At 42.1% G+C, this 14,361-nt stretch overlaps 1 pseudogene; it reads left to right on the top strand.

Moving 5' to 3' along the window:
- The first annotated feature begins 594 nt into the window (after nt 1–594).
- Nucleotides 595–2,039, top strand: LOC123441761 (annotated as a pseudogene).
- Nucleotides 2,040–14,361: the final 12,322 nt, after the last annotated feature.

The following is a 14,361-nucleotide window of genomic DNA, read 5'->3' as shown; positions in this document are numbered from 1 at the left end:
TGCAGGCCCATGCCACTGTCCTCTTTGAATTGAAGTCACGGGCATGTCTTGCAAAAAGATGGCAAAGAGAACTCACGGGTCCGCCGCACCACCATGCCACAGTGCTCGTCAAAATGAACTCACGGAAGATTGTTTGTGCTGGTATTTTTATTAATAGTCTCTCTGGACGTCTCCGAAAAAAATTAGGAGATCGACGCGTCCTTGCAAAAAGACGCATCAGGGACAATACTTGTATCGACGCGCATGTGTGTGTGTTTTCAGAGACACGTCATTGACCATGTCTTAAAAAAGTGCGGTGTTTAGCTATAACAAAGTTCCACTGTGCATAGATTACCCATGGTCCTTTTTGCATGCCGACGGGTCCTCACATTGGATTCGCTGTAGATTGCACGCGCTGGATAGGCATCTCGTCTCCACAGGTAGGGGCCTCCCTTTGCTGTAAAGTGCACAGTGCATTTGACTGATTGATTTCCCCCTCTCCCATGCCTTGGCCATGTTGCCCATCGTTTCACGCCGCGCGGGTACTGGTCCGTGCCGCGCGGGTATTTAGTATACGGTGCCAGGCACATCCACCTCCATAACTTTAGCTACGTCATGGCAAACCGAGCCAACTCTAGCTCGGAGATGTTCTCAGGCGAAGCAATGATGACGCCGTTGCCGAATCCATCCGGTACATCATCAATCCCTGTAAGTTCAACTACTAATTTGGTGGATGTTGTTTTCATAGTTCATATTACCTGATGGAGCTATCACTCGACGACTGCCCAGGCTGCTCCATCGTCTCTCAGGCCGTGAACTATTAAGATGTTGTTGGATTCTTTCCACGAAGACACCGAACGCTTTCCATTGATTATCGACGGCATGCCAGAGTCAACGGTATAGTCACACTCAACTATATGGTTAAATGTTATCATACGTAATCAACTTGCTAACTTTTAATGAAAACATACACAGATCGATCTGATAGGCATGATCAGTAACAAACAACTCAGCATGGATCACTGCACTTTTGACCTATACGACGGCACCGGGTCCCTAAATGTGTTATTCTGGTAAGTATTCAATCAAGCAGTGATTAGCATAGCATATTTAGTGTGTGTTGTTAACACGCAAAGCCCGTCATTTTTTCAACAGTTTTGGTTGCGCTCAGGACTCCAGGGATGCTTGGTCATTCAAGTTAGAAAGTTCACTTTCACTAATGAATTGTACTTGTCATACTATTTTCATCGTATCCTTTAGCTACAAATTTTCATCTAAACAGCAACGGGGTCTACGTACGTGTCGTCGGGAGGGCTACCAGCTTGGAGGGTTTTTTTTTCAAATAAAAGCCTACATGGTCAGGTGCATGGAGCAGGATAAGATAATCCATCTTTTTAGATGCATGATTTTTTGATTGTTATCAATTGCTAATTCCTCTTGGACTCCTATTCATGTTTCAGGACTGTAAAAAACTTCGACGACATAACCCATCACTTTGTCTACTGCATCAAGGCTCATGTTGACATTTCTAGGCAAACCAGCTAAAAGGTTTGTCGTGCTAGGGGCTTATTCGTACTTAATTTATACTGTCTGGGTAACAAATTGATTACAATTAATAGCAGGAGAAACACGCTGCAGTTACGTCTGCATCGACTATCATGCCAATAAGCTATATCACTCCAAGCCAGATCCCAAATCACTGTAGTCTTGAGGAAAAGATTTTCTCCACTTTGCGCGACCCAGCCTACCGGTGAGCACCTTGTATAGATTTATCGCAACCTGAAGTTCTACTCACAATCATTATTAAGTTCTTTCAAATTTCAGTGACTTAGAACACGGTGTGAGCCTAAAGTTGCTTCGCAGCGCGGTGGGCGCGAGTGAAGATGATATCATGTAATGTATTTTCCGACATGTCCTCGCTATTCTTTAACTTGAAAAAAATATTTCAAATTACGAATGTGTATTCTTCAAATTTCAGGAAACTGATAACAAAGCAACTCGAGCTTGGCAAGATCTACACTACCATCGACGAACGACATTTCAAGGCTTCGCAGTTATGATCTTCCAGCTGATTTTGTAACTCTGATTAATGTACCGTCGTAATGTTAGGGTAATCTGGATATGGATTAAGAACAACAGTTAAGCTTGTATTATTATAATTTCATCTAGAAGTATGATATTGCTAATCATATATATGTCCACATCCTACCCCCTCATTACAAACACATGGCCGTTTGAACTATTCACCCACCCACTCCTCGCTTGCTCCCTCATTCCAAACACATTATGCCTCCATCGACCAACGACCAACTCCAACACTCCACTTCCTCCTGCCACCTCTGCCACCTCTGCCTCCATCGACCAACTCCAACACTCCCCTTCCTCCATGTCCAGCATCATTTCCATGTCAGTTCTTGACAATGGGCAACTTCTGGTAGAAATCCTTTCCGGGCTATCATGCACTCGTTCACTCATCTACAGCTCTGCTGTTAGTCCCTAATGGAAGTGTATATCTAGATCCCAGCCTTTCATTGAAGCATACGTTCGTCGCAATCGCCCGGCCGTGCTCGGATTCTTGGCCGAGTTTGAACGTGGTTACAGACTCCATTTTCGGGTCGTCGATGCATTAGCTTTGCAAGGTGAGGCCACCAGAGCTCTCCTTCGTTCACGTATCGATGATTATTCCCTCTGACGAAAACGCATAATAGCATCTGAGTCTGGTGAGCTGCTCGTATGTGTCATCAGCCCTCCTTTTGTTTCCTCTGACACAGACGATATAACTATCGATGGGTACTACACTTTCTTTCCAAGCTCGTTTCCACCTGCATACTCATTTTTAGCAACTCGTATCCCTCGGGTGCCTCGCCTGAATGGCCAGCAAAGTCCCAACTTCTATGGTCAATTTGGCATCTTGTAGAGAGCCGGTCAGACAGCATTTTCCTTGTTCGTTAAAGATGCAGCAGGCCCTTATAATAGATCTTACGATGGTATTAAATTCAGGTCCAAAACTGATTTGCATGTACACGTGTGTGTGTTCAGAGACAGGGCTTGGACAAGATTTGTGTCTGATCCTTTTCCATATCGTCCTACTTGCATCTTTCACATAGATCCTTACTCCATTTTATCCGGCAGCTCATTATACATGATGTATGTTGCACGCGTGTTAATTCGCTTTGACATTCCTAGCTCTACATTCACTGTCGTGCATCTACCAATTTCAACTAGGTCATGTCTCGATTACAGTGTTTCCCTTAATGAGTCTGGCATCTTGTCTTTGGTAAATTGTTCTCATGGCTCGCTCAATACCTGGCTGCTTCAACTAGTGCACGGCCACTTACAGTGGAGCTGTTGCGCAAAACTAGATTTAGTCCACACATTTTCCAGTACAGTTGGTCCTAATATATGGCAGTCCGAGTTTGGCGTTGATTATGGGGATGTTGGCCCTGGTGATTTCTACTCCGTGCAAATCAGATCATCTAGCAAGAACTCATCGGTTGTTCTACTAACCTTCGCATTCGATCATGGCATGTTTGTTGTTGACACGGTTAACGGCACTGTCAAAGGTTTGCGCTGGTTACCCGAGGATGGTCAGATGAGGCAAGCATTTCCCTTGACCGAGCGTTGGCCACCGACCTTCCATGATTGAAGCAATTGCTACTGTTTGATCACCGGAAACAATGGTTTTACTATGTGTTTTGTATGCGATGGGTACAGTGTGTCCACGTATTTGTTATTTCCCATTACCCTTTGTTGTAATCCGTCATTTGTAACCGATGAACAATTGATGAATCTTGTTATATAACAAGAGGTGTATCCGGATGGACGCATTCTAAAGTTGTTTATTTCTATAAACACGAGAAATAGTGATGAATTGAGTCGCGTCGACTTCTATAAAAATGAAAACTGATGTAGCTTTCAAATAAATTCTTATAACGCTTTTACTCTCTAATACACAAAAACGCTAGTATTCTTATCCGGATTGCTATGGACGTTCAAAAACCGTCAAGGGAGCCGTGAAGGAACGCACTAACAGTTTCTGATAAAAAAAACGCCCGGTTGTACACAATTTTATTGGTAATAGAACTTCGTCACCAGCTTACGAGCTCAATTCACGTATAGAAAAAACACCAACCAATAAAATGAATATATTTCTGCAAGGTATTAATCTGGACCCGCGTGGCCGTCTTGTAAAACAACCATATGGGGTGGGTTACGTTTTATGTTGGTTCTTACCAAGTATCTTGCTTAGTTCCTTCGTACCAAGCCCGCCAGCTCCTTTCGCTCATATAACAAGCACTAGCAGGGTCCTACTGGATGTGTGAGTTATTTCATAACAGATCGCTTGATGAGCTCCTCCGTACCAAGCCCGCGGTTGACTTGCATTCACGCGACCGATTTATAAAGTTCTTCTAGCGATATAATCAAGAGCGAGTGATTCCATCCGGATTCTCGATTTATAAGGTTCTTCGGCTATATATGCAAGAGCACAATATGGGTCCGGTTGAGGTATATGTTATTTCATAACAGTATCCCCGTTTTGAGAAGTGCATGGTGTCAATCCGGGTTACGGTGCATGGTATTGTGAGCGAGTGATTGCAACGCGGTCGAGTAACCACGTCTGTGTTCTCGATTCATAAAGTTCTTCAGCTATACATGCAATAGCATCAGATGGGCCCGACTAAAGTTTTCTGTCATTTCATACAGGTCTCCTGATGAGCTCCTTCGTACCAATCCCGCGGATGGGTCGGATTACAGTGCATGGTGACGATCCGGCTTACAGTGCATGGTATTTGTCGTGTTGTTATAATTACAATCGTGAGGATAGAACCGCGCGTTATAACAACTCGCCGAACTAACAACGAAACAGGCAAGGGATAGAATACGTAATACATAATGCGATACACACACATGGCCAATAAACCACTAACATTGCCGGCGCGTAATTGCATCCGCATTCCCGATTTATAAAGTTCTTCGGACATATATGCAAGAGCACCAGCATGGTCCTACTGGATGTGTACGTTATTCGATAACAGAACACTTGATGAGCTCCTTCGTACCAAGTCCGCGAGTGACTTGCATCCACGCGATCGATTTCTAAAGTTCTTCAGCCATGTGCTCAAGAGCACCAGATGGGTCGGATTAAAGTGCACGTTGATAATCCGGATTACATTGCACGGTATTTTCCGTGTTGTTATAATTACACACATGTGGATGGTACCACACATTATAACAACTCACCGAGCTAACAACAAAACGGACAAAAAAGATACAATATGTAGTGTGATACACACATATGCGACATCAAAACGTGATCAATAAACCACTAACATTGTGAGCGAGTGATTGCATCTGGATCCTCGGTTTATAAAGTTCTTCGGCTATATATGCAAGAGCACCATATGGGTCCGATTAATGTACGTGTTATTTCATAACAGTATCCCTGTTTTGAGAAGTTCTTCAGCTATGTGTGCAAGAGCACCCCGTGAGACGGCTTAGAGGTTTCATTTGGTATTCGTCGTATTGTTGTAATTACATTCGTGTGGATGGTGCCGCATGTTATAACAACTCATCGAACTAAAAACAAGACGGGCAAAGGATAAAATATGTAATGTGATGGATGCAACATAGAAACATTATCAATAAATCACTAACATCGCGAGCGAGTAACCGCGTCCGTATTCTCGATCCATAAAGTTCTTCAGCTATACATGCAATAGCACGAGATGGGCCCGACTAAAGTTTTATGTCATTTCATACATGTCGCCTGATGAGCTCCTTCGTACCAAGCCCACGGGTAGCTTGCATTCACGTGTCCGATTTCTAAAGTTCTTTAGCAATATACTCGAGAGCGAGTGATCGCATCCGGATTCTCGATATGTAAAGTTCTTCTGCTATATATGCAAGAGCACCATATGGGTCCGATTAAGGTATATGTTATTTCATAACAGTATCCCCGTTTTGAAAAGTTCTTCATCTATATGTGCAATAGCACCCCGTGAGGCGGCTTAGAGATCTGATTGGTTATTCGTCGTATTGTTATAATTACACTCGTGTGGATGGGCAAATGATAAAATATGTAATGTGACAGATGAGCTCCTTTGTATTGCCCGACTAAAGGTTTATGTCCATTCATACAGGTCGCTTGATGAGCTCCTTCGGACCAAGTCCGTGAGTGACTTGCATCCACGCGATGGATTTCTAAAGTTCTTCAGCCATGTGCTCAACAGTACCAGATGGGTCGGATTAAAGTGCACGTTGATAATCCGGATTACATTGCACGGTATTTGCCGTGTTGTTATAATTACACACATGTGGATGGTAGCACACATTATAATAACTCACTGAGCTAACAACAAAAATGGACAAAAAAGATACAATATGTAGTGTGATACGCACCTATGCGACATCAAAACATGATGAATAAACCACTAACATTGTGAGCGAGTGATTGCATCCGGATCCTTGATTTATAAAGTTCTTCGGCTATATATGCAAGAGCACCATATGGGTCCGATTAAGGTATGGTTATTTCATAACAGTATCCCTGTTTTGAGAAGTTCTTCAGCTATGTGTGCAAGAGCACCCCGTTATTCGTCGTATTGTTGTAATTACACTCGTGTGGATGGTGTCACATGTTATAACAACACATCGAACTAACAACAAGACGGGCAAAGGATAAAATATGTAATGTGACGGATGCAACATAGAAAAATTATCAATAAATCACTAACATCGCGAGCGAGTAACGACGTCCGTGTTCACGATCCATAAATTTCTTCAGCTATACATGCAATAGCACCAGATGGGCCCGACTAGAGTTTTATGTCATTTCATACATGTCGCCTGATGAGCTCCTTCGTACCAAGCCCGCGGGTGGCTTGCATTCACGCGTCCGATTTCTAAAGTTCTTTAGCAATATACTCGTGAGCGAGTGATCGCATCCGGATCCTCGATATGTAAAGTTCTTCGGCTATATATGCAAGAGCACCATATGGGTCCGATTAAGGTATGTGTTATTTCATAACAGTATCCTTGTTTTGAAAAGTTCTTCATCTATATGTGCAAGAGCACCCCGTGAGACGGCTTAGAGATTTCATTTGGTATTCGTCGTATTGTTGTAATTACACTCGTGTGGATGGTGCCGCATGTTATAACAACTCATCGAACTAACAACAAGATGGGCAAAGGATAAAATATGTAATGTGACAGATGCAACATCGAAACATTATCAATAAAATCATTAAAAATCGCGAGCGAGTAACCGCGTCCATGTTCTCGATCCATAAAGTTCTTCAGCTATACATGCAATAGCACCAGATGGGCCCGACTAAAGTTTTATGTCATTTCATACATGTCGCCTCATAAGCTCCTTCGTACCAAGCCCACGGGTGGCTTGCATTCACGCGACCGATTTATAAAGTTCTTTAGCAATATACTCGAGAGAGAGTGATCGCATCCGGATCCTCGATTTATAACGTTCTTCGGCTATATATGCAAGAGCACCATATGGGTCCGATTAAGGTATGGTTATTTCGTAACAGTATCCTTGTTTTTGAGAAGTTCTTCAGCTATGTGTGCAAGAGCACCCCGTGAGACGGCTTAGAGATTTCATTTGGTATTCGTCGTATTGTTGTAATTACACTCGTGTGGATGGTGCCGCATGTTATAACAACTCATCGAACTAACAACAAGACGGGCAAAGGATAAAATATGTAATGTGACAGATGCAACATCGAAACATTATCAATAAATCACTAACATCGGGAGCGAGTAACCGCGTCCGTGTTCTCGATCCATAAAGTTCTTCAGATATACATGCAATAGCACCAGATGGGCCCGACAAGAGTTTTGTGTCATTTCATACATGTCGCTTGATGAGCTCCTTCGTACCAAGCCCACGGGTGACTTGCATTCACGCGTCCGATTTCTAAAGTTCTTTAGCAATATACTCGAGAGCGAGTGATCGCATCCGGATTCTCGATATGTAAAGTTCTTCGGCTATATATGCAAGAGCACCATATGGGTCCGATTAAGGTATATGTTATTTCGTAATAGTATCCCCGTTTTGAAAAGTTCTTCATCTATATGTGCAATAGCACCCCGTGAGGCGGCTTAGATATCTAATTGGTTATTCGTCGTATTGTTATAATTACACTCGTGTGGATGGTGCCGCATGTTATAACAACTCATCGAACTAATAACAAGACGGGCAAAGGATAAAATATGTAATGTGACAGATTCAACATAGAAACATTATCAATAAAATAACTAAAAATCGCGAGCGAGTAACCGCGTCCGTGTTCTCGATTCATAAAGTTCTTCAGCTAGACATGCAATAGCACCAGATGGGCCCGACTAAAGGTTTATGTCATTTCATAGAGGTCGCTTGATGAGCTCCTTCGTACCAAGTCCGTGGGTGACTTGCATGCATGCGGCCGATTTCTAAATTCTTTAGCAATATACTAAAGATCACCGCATGGATCGGATTACAATGCATGGTGTTAATCCGGGTTAGAGTGCATGGTATTTTTCGTGTTGTTATGATTACCCTCGTGAGGATAGTACCTCACGTTATAACAACTAACATTGCCAGCGAGTAATCGCATCGTCATTCCCGATTTATAAAGTTCTTCGAAAATATATGCAAGAGCACCAGCAGGGTCCTAATGGATGTGTAAGTTATTCCATAACAGAACGCTTGATGAGCTCCTTCGTAATGTGCATGTTGATAGTCCGGATCACAGTGCATGGTATTTGCAATTTTTTTATAATTACATTCGTGTGGATGATACCATACATTATAACAACTCAATAAATCACTAACATTGTGAGCGAGTAATTGCATTTGTGGTCTTGATTTATAAAGTTCTTCGGCTACATGTGCGAGAGCACCAGATGGGTCCGACTAAAGGTGTATGTTATTCCATATAGGTCGCCTGATGACCTCCTTCGTACCAAGCTGGATGATCTCTCTAATAAATTCGGAGACTGATTCTTATTAGCCGTCGGATTATATATTAAGATAGTAAAATTAATTTGATCGCTACTAGACGTAATGCGGTATTAATATTACTATTATTATTTGAAAAAACAAGATTTTTTTATGCGGCTAAACTGGAATCGACGTTACGCGCATGGGATTCATTAGTCGGCCTTCCGCATAAGCTGGCGTATGATTGGGAAATATTCTGTAACCCATCTATCATGCGTTGAAAGTGGACCTGCTGTTTTTTCTCACGAAGGGTCCACAGAGAAACATTCGCTCGTTCCCCTCTCCTTCCTCGTTCCCATCTCAGATCTCAATCCATTTGGCCGAGAACAATGGAGGACGATGCGCACGTAAAGTCAATTCATCACGAATCATCCCAAGTATTTTCCACATCGTCTGTTCAATCCTCCCTGCGCGGAGATCCCATCTCTGTTCAATCCTCTTTGCGCAGAGGTGCCGGAGCTGCCTCTGGTTCAGCCTCTGTTTTGTTATAGTATATTCACTGGTTGAACATGATTCTATTCCTAGATCTCCCTGAGTCAACTTTGTTTACCTGGCAACAGATCTCGTGTACTAGGGATGGTAGCAACATGCACCAAAATATAACATTCAGATCTGTCAGGAAACTCGCTCTTGAACACTAGGAAGTATATTAATATATTATCCTAGATCCGTTGATACTAATACGTATTGGTAGTGGTGATAAACCAGTTACAATGTATATTATTTGCCACTGAGCTATACAGTAAAATCCGGGTTATTTATTCTATACTGATGTAGATTATGAATACCAATGAGCACAAGGTTAGGTTGGCCTCAAAGGTATACATTTCGCTGCTTCTGAACTTATGACGGTACAAAGACCAGATTTTTAAACAGTTGATATCACCAATTTTGCAAGGGATGTATTTAGTTTATTGTACAGGTTGCATTTTGTTAGATACACTACAATTTTCACCATTCTAATTCAATGATGATTTGTATTTGGACTCAAGGGGGATAGGTGCCGTGTTTTCAAGCATGAAATTGATGTGTGTCGTGATGCACAAGGTCCACCGTGTCATGTAGGGATACCGATCACAAGGTTATATCGCTCGAAGATGGTAAGCTGTGAAAAGGTTCACAAAACATTTTCATTTTGTCACCTTAGTTAGATCCAGCCATGACGCCATTCTAACTTTATTCCTTGCAATGACACTTTACAGTTTGTTCCATGCGCTATCCGGCATATCTTTGAAGAAGACATCCATCGTATTGAACCAGATGCGACGCAAGGAGACATCAATAGTTGGACTGCTTACTTTTTTACTTTTGAGAGGCTGCAGTATGAGGTTACATTTCAGTATGATGATTTGGCTACAAAGATCGTGGGTGAGGGATGGCAGCAGCTTCTAGATGATTATGCTGTGTGTCCAGGCGATATGATGTATATCTACATGAGTAACGGAGGCTACAACCTCTCAGTCGACATAAAGAGGGATGGCGTCCAACAGATACCGCTCAGTTATGTTGGAATGTTGTTTCATTTTGTATTATCATGCTTTTACACGACGATCTTTAACATGGTTTTTCTAGTTCTATCATGTGTTAATCTTAACTCAATATACATCTGGCCTGAACGAGATTATCTGATGCGGACATTCTTCTGTTTTTTTCATAGTATTATATCCTTGAAACTAGCTGAAAGACCAAAAGATACGGCAAATATTAAGGCTCTTGCTATACACCTTTAACAGAACCTGGATTTAACTATAGATAAATTGTTTTTACAATGCATTCTGTGTTGAAAGTTAGTTTTTTTGTACTATTATCTTATTAGTAGTTACATGTTCCATGAGAATTACAACGTATTAGGCAAACAATTCTCTCTAGTTAAAAGACTTCCCTTTTAATGATCAAAATTCAAAACAAAGATGTTTCGCTACAAATTATGCTTCAAATTCAATTTGTATATTTTTTGTGTGTTACTCTCATTGTCTAAAAACCTGTTCTTTTTTAATACGTGTGGTATGAAGCCATGCGTGGTCTCAGCCGTAGGAAGAAAAAGATCATCAATAAATGCATCATCACGAGGGGGATAGAGCTGGAATATTCTAAGATAGCAAAAATGATCAGAAATGTGTTTGGACCAACAAAGTCTCTGTGTTGCGTCCTAGTGCACAGGATTAGCAAATGCGACGTTTCATCTCGCTACATGGTTAGTGTTTTAAATACGTGAACTGAATGCACAGTATAAGGGTATTACTGAAATGAGTGCTGGAGATAATTTACATCGTATTAACCTTTTACCTTCTGCTTTTTACTACCTATTGTTTGCAGAGAATCCCAAAAAAAGTGGTGCAACGTATTGAGAAGAAAACGGGAATTCTTGAGGAAGAAGGACAGCTTATGCTTTTCCATGATGTTGATGCATATGTTGATGCTAGATACAAGAAGCTTACGGATGAGAGGTTGGTTCTACAGGGAGGTTTCAGGACTTATGCACATTTGCTTGGTTTGAAGATTGATGATTTGGTATCAAATTTTTTCGAGAAGGTTGAAGACCCTGCAGCGATAAAAGTGTGGTTCACCGTCATATCTTAGACGACTTGCTGGGAACTTAATGTAATATTGAAATTAGATTGGGAGAGATGAATTTGGACCTTCTAGTGTTTTGCGTATGGCAGACGTGTTAGCTGCATTTCCTAAACAATATCTATACATAACCTTTAAATATCTTGTTGGGGATGCAAAATTAAAAGAATGTTGAATTGACGTGTTTTGAGTATGGCAGTCCTGATTGTTGACCCTTGATTCATCCTCATTCAATGTTATGGATGCCCTCCTAAAGATCGGTAACGTTAGATATATCGATATGGATGCCCGTGTCATTTTGGTAACACTATATATACTAAAGTGCCCTAAGGGATAAAATCTATATTGTGATCATATGTTGTTATGTATATTAAAGTGCCCTAAAGGATACGCACGGCCTCAGCAGCAAAACAATAATGCAAAATCATAGAAAATGCGCTAGTACCGCTGAATTAAATTTTGCACACCAGCCCCATCCCCATCCCCATTCCCATCCCCAGCCACACGAGCCCCCCTCACCAACCTCACGCCATAGCCACAAAATCCACTCCTCCTCCTGTCCTCCTCACCAACCCCAAACCCTAACTACAGCCTCCATCCTTTCTGAAGGATGGCATCGTCTTCCTCTTCAACGGGAGCACGCTCCTCGCGCCATGGTGGACATGCTGACTATTCCCCAAACCCCTCTCCGATTCCTTATCGTGAGCAGCCTCTAGCGTACGAGCCAACTGAGGATTGCTGGTGTGCTTGCAAACACAAAGGTGCAAGATGGATCTCCTGGAGCAACAACAATCCTGGGCATAGGTATCTTAAGTGCCAGAGGTCTCGGGTAAGAGTTCATTTTCAACCCATCCCTTCTTCGTTCTAGATGGATCTTATCCCCCTCATGCATCTGTCAAATGGTCTTCAATAGGTTGGAGGTTGCGACTGGTTTAAATGGTTTGATGACCCCACCACGCCGTTTCTTCGGCAACTTTTGGTCGATCTGCGAGACGCGGTGAACAACTTTAGGAGGGAGAACACTCGGCTCACGGGAGTCAATGCAGACCTGGAATAGGGGATTAAGGAACAGAGCATCCAAAAGCATGCATTGTGGAGTTTGTTGCGCAAGATGACAGAAGGAAATATGGCTGTCCAAGAACAAATGGGGCACGCTGAACAAATGGTCAAGGAGAAGAACAATAGACAGCATAAGCGTATGCTTTTTATTGTAGTTTTGATAGTGATCTCTCTGATTATATCTATCAAGCTTGCATCATAGTGTGTTGGTGTTAGAACTGCACTGCTTTTGTTGTTGTACTCTTGACAACAAATTCGTTATTAGTGACCTATTTGCTGTTGTACCGTGATGGAAAACTGAGTAATATCATTCCTTTACTACACAAAATGTCTGTTTCCTGCTGCAAAAGTGTTGTATAATATTTTAGTTTGCACATCCCGTACCATATTGCAAAATGAATGATGATGTGTAGGATAAAAAATGGCAGAGCATCAGGACACTTAATATGCCCAGATGATGTATGATAGACAAATGAACAGCATGTAACATATGCATTTACCCTTATGGATTTTGCATTTGTACATCCACTCACTTTAGACATACGCATCCTTGTAGCATTGCCGAGATTTGGCGCCGTGAATCTGAAAAATCAATACATGGCCGCAAACTGAACCTAACTGTTCATTACACCGTCGAATTCGGGATTTCTTAACATCCCTTCTAGACATTTTGTACCACCAAAAGCCAACTTCTACCAAAAAATGCACGAGATGCGCATCAAATCCATCTTCTCTCCAACTACTATATCGGACTGGACATCTTGAACTAAAGGTTTGTCACTGGAATCACCGAAAGTTCTTCCTGAGCAGTTATTCCTCTTGTGGCCTTCAAGGCCACACTTGGAACACTTTGGGACTTTCCTCTGTTTCTTTGCTGCACTTCTGTATGAGGGGCATGCCGAAGATTTGTGACCCCTCCCTCTACAAAGAGAGCAAAACTTCGTTCTGGGCTTGCTCACATTTTCATAACTTGGCTTTGCTCTTGCGTTTGTTGGCCTCCCTCGATCCCTCTTGCGTGATACCACATTCATTGAGCCTGACAATCCATCTGTTCCTGTTCTTACAGGCATATCTTGGTCATGAACTTGAGCTGCACCCTGGTCGTGTAACCCTCGACCATCACTCTCCTGGTTGGTTTCATTTAGGATGCTTATTGCATCCAGCAAGACCTTCATTGTGGCGCCATAAGCTTCGGTGTTCTTGTCGCCCATCTGTACAATCTCAAGCGCCTTGCTGTACAGTGAAGAGTGGCGATAAGTAGCATCCTTCAAAGAGGAATTGCGTTCTTTATAGATCATCAGATGCTTTGGCAGAGCCTCACACGCGTTCTTCGTCCATCTCTTCATGATATGTACCTCCGGAATCTCCCTAACTCCAAGGGATAGTAGAACCTGATGAATAAGTATAATTCAGTTTTGTTGAAAAAAAAACGGTGCTAATTATTTGCATTGGGTACAGGTGTGTTTTATTTCTTGCATTCTATATTATAAGCTTATAACAACCAAAAAAACCTGAAACATAAACTGAGTCCATTGGAAAACAACACAACTTTGAGCATCTTATAACGACACGAATCAGCTGTACATTTGCTCTTGAAATAAAGATCAGAATTGGCTCTTGTGACATACCCGGATAGCATGGCAGCACAACATACCCATGTGTGAGTAAAGACCACACTCACATAAATATCCTCCAGATCCCTCATCAAACAAAACATGATATTGTGTCCTCGACCATGCTTGCCTCCTCTCTGCATA

This window comes from Hordeum vulgare, chromosome 3H (genome assembly GCF_904849725.1).
Source record: "Hordeum vulgare subsp. vulgare chromosome 3H, MorexV3_pseudomolecules_assembly, whole genome shotgun sequence".
Taxonomy (NCBI): Eukaryota; Viridiplantae; Streptophyta; class Magnoliopsida; order Poales; family Poaceae; genus Hordeum; species Hordeum vulgare.
Note: the sequence above shows the minus strand (reverse complement) of the source record. Positions and strands in the feature narration are given on the sequence as shown.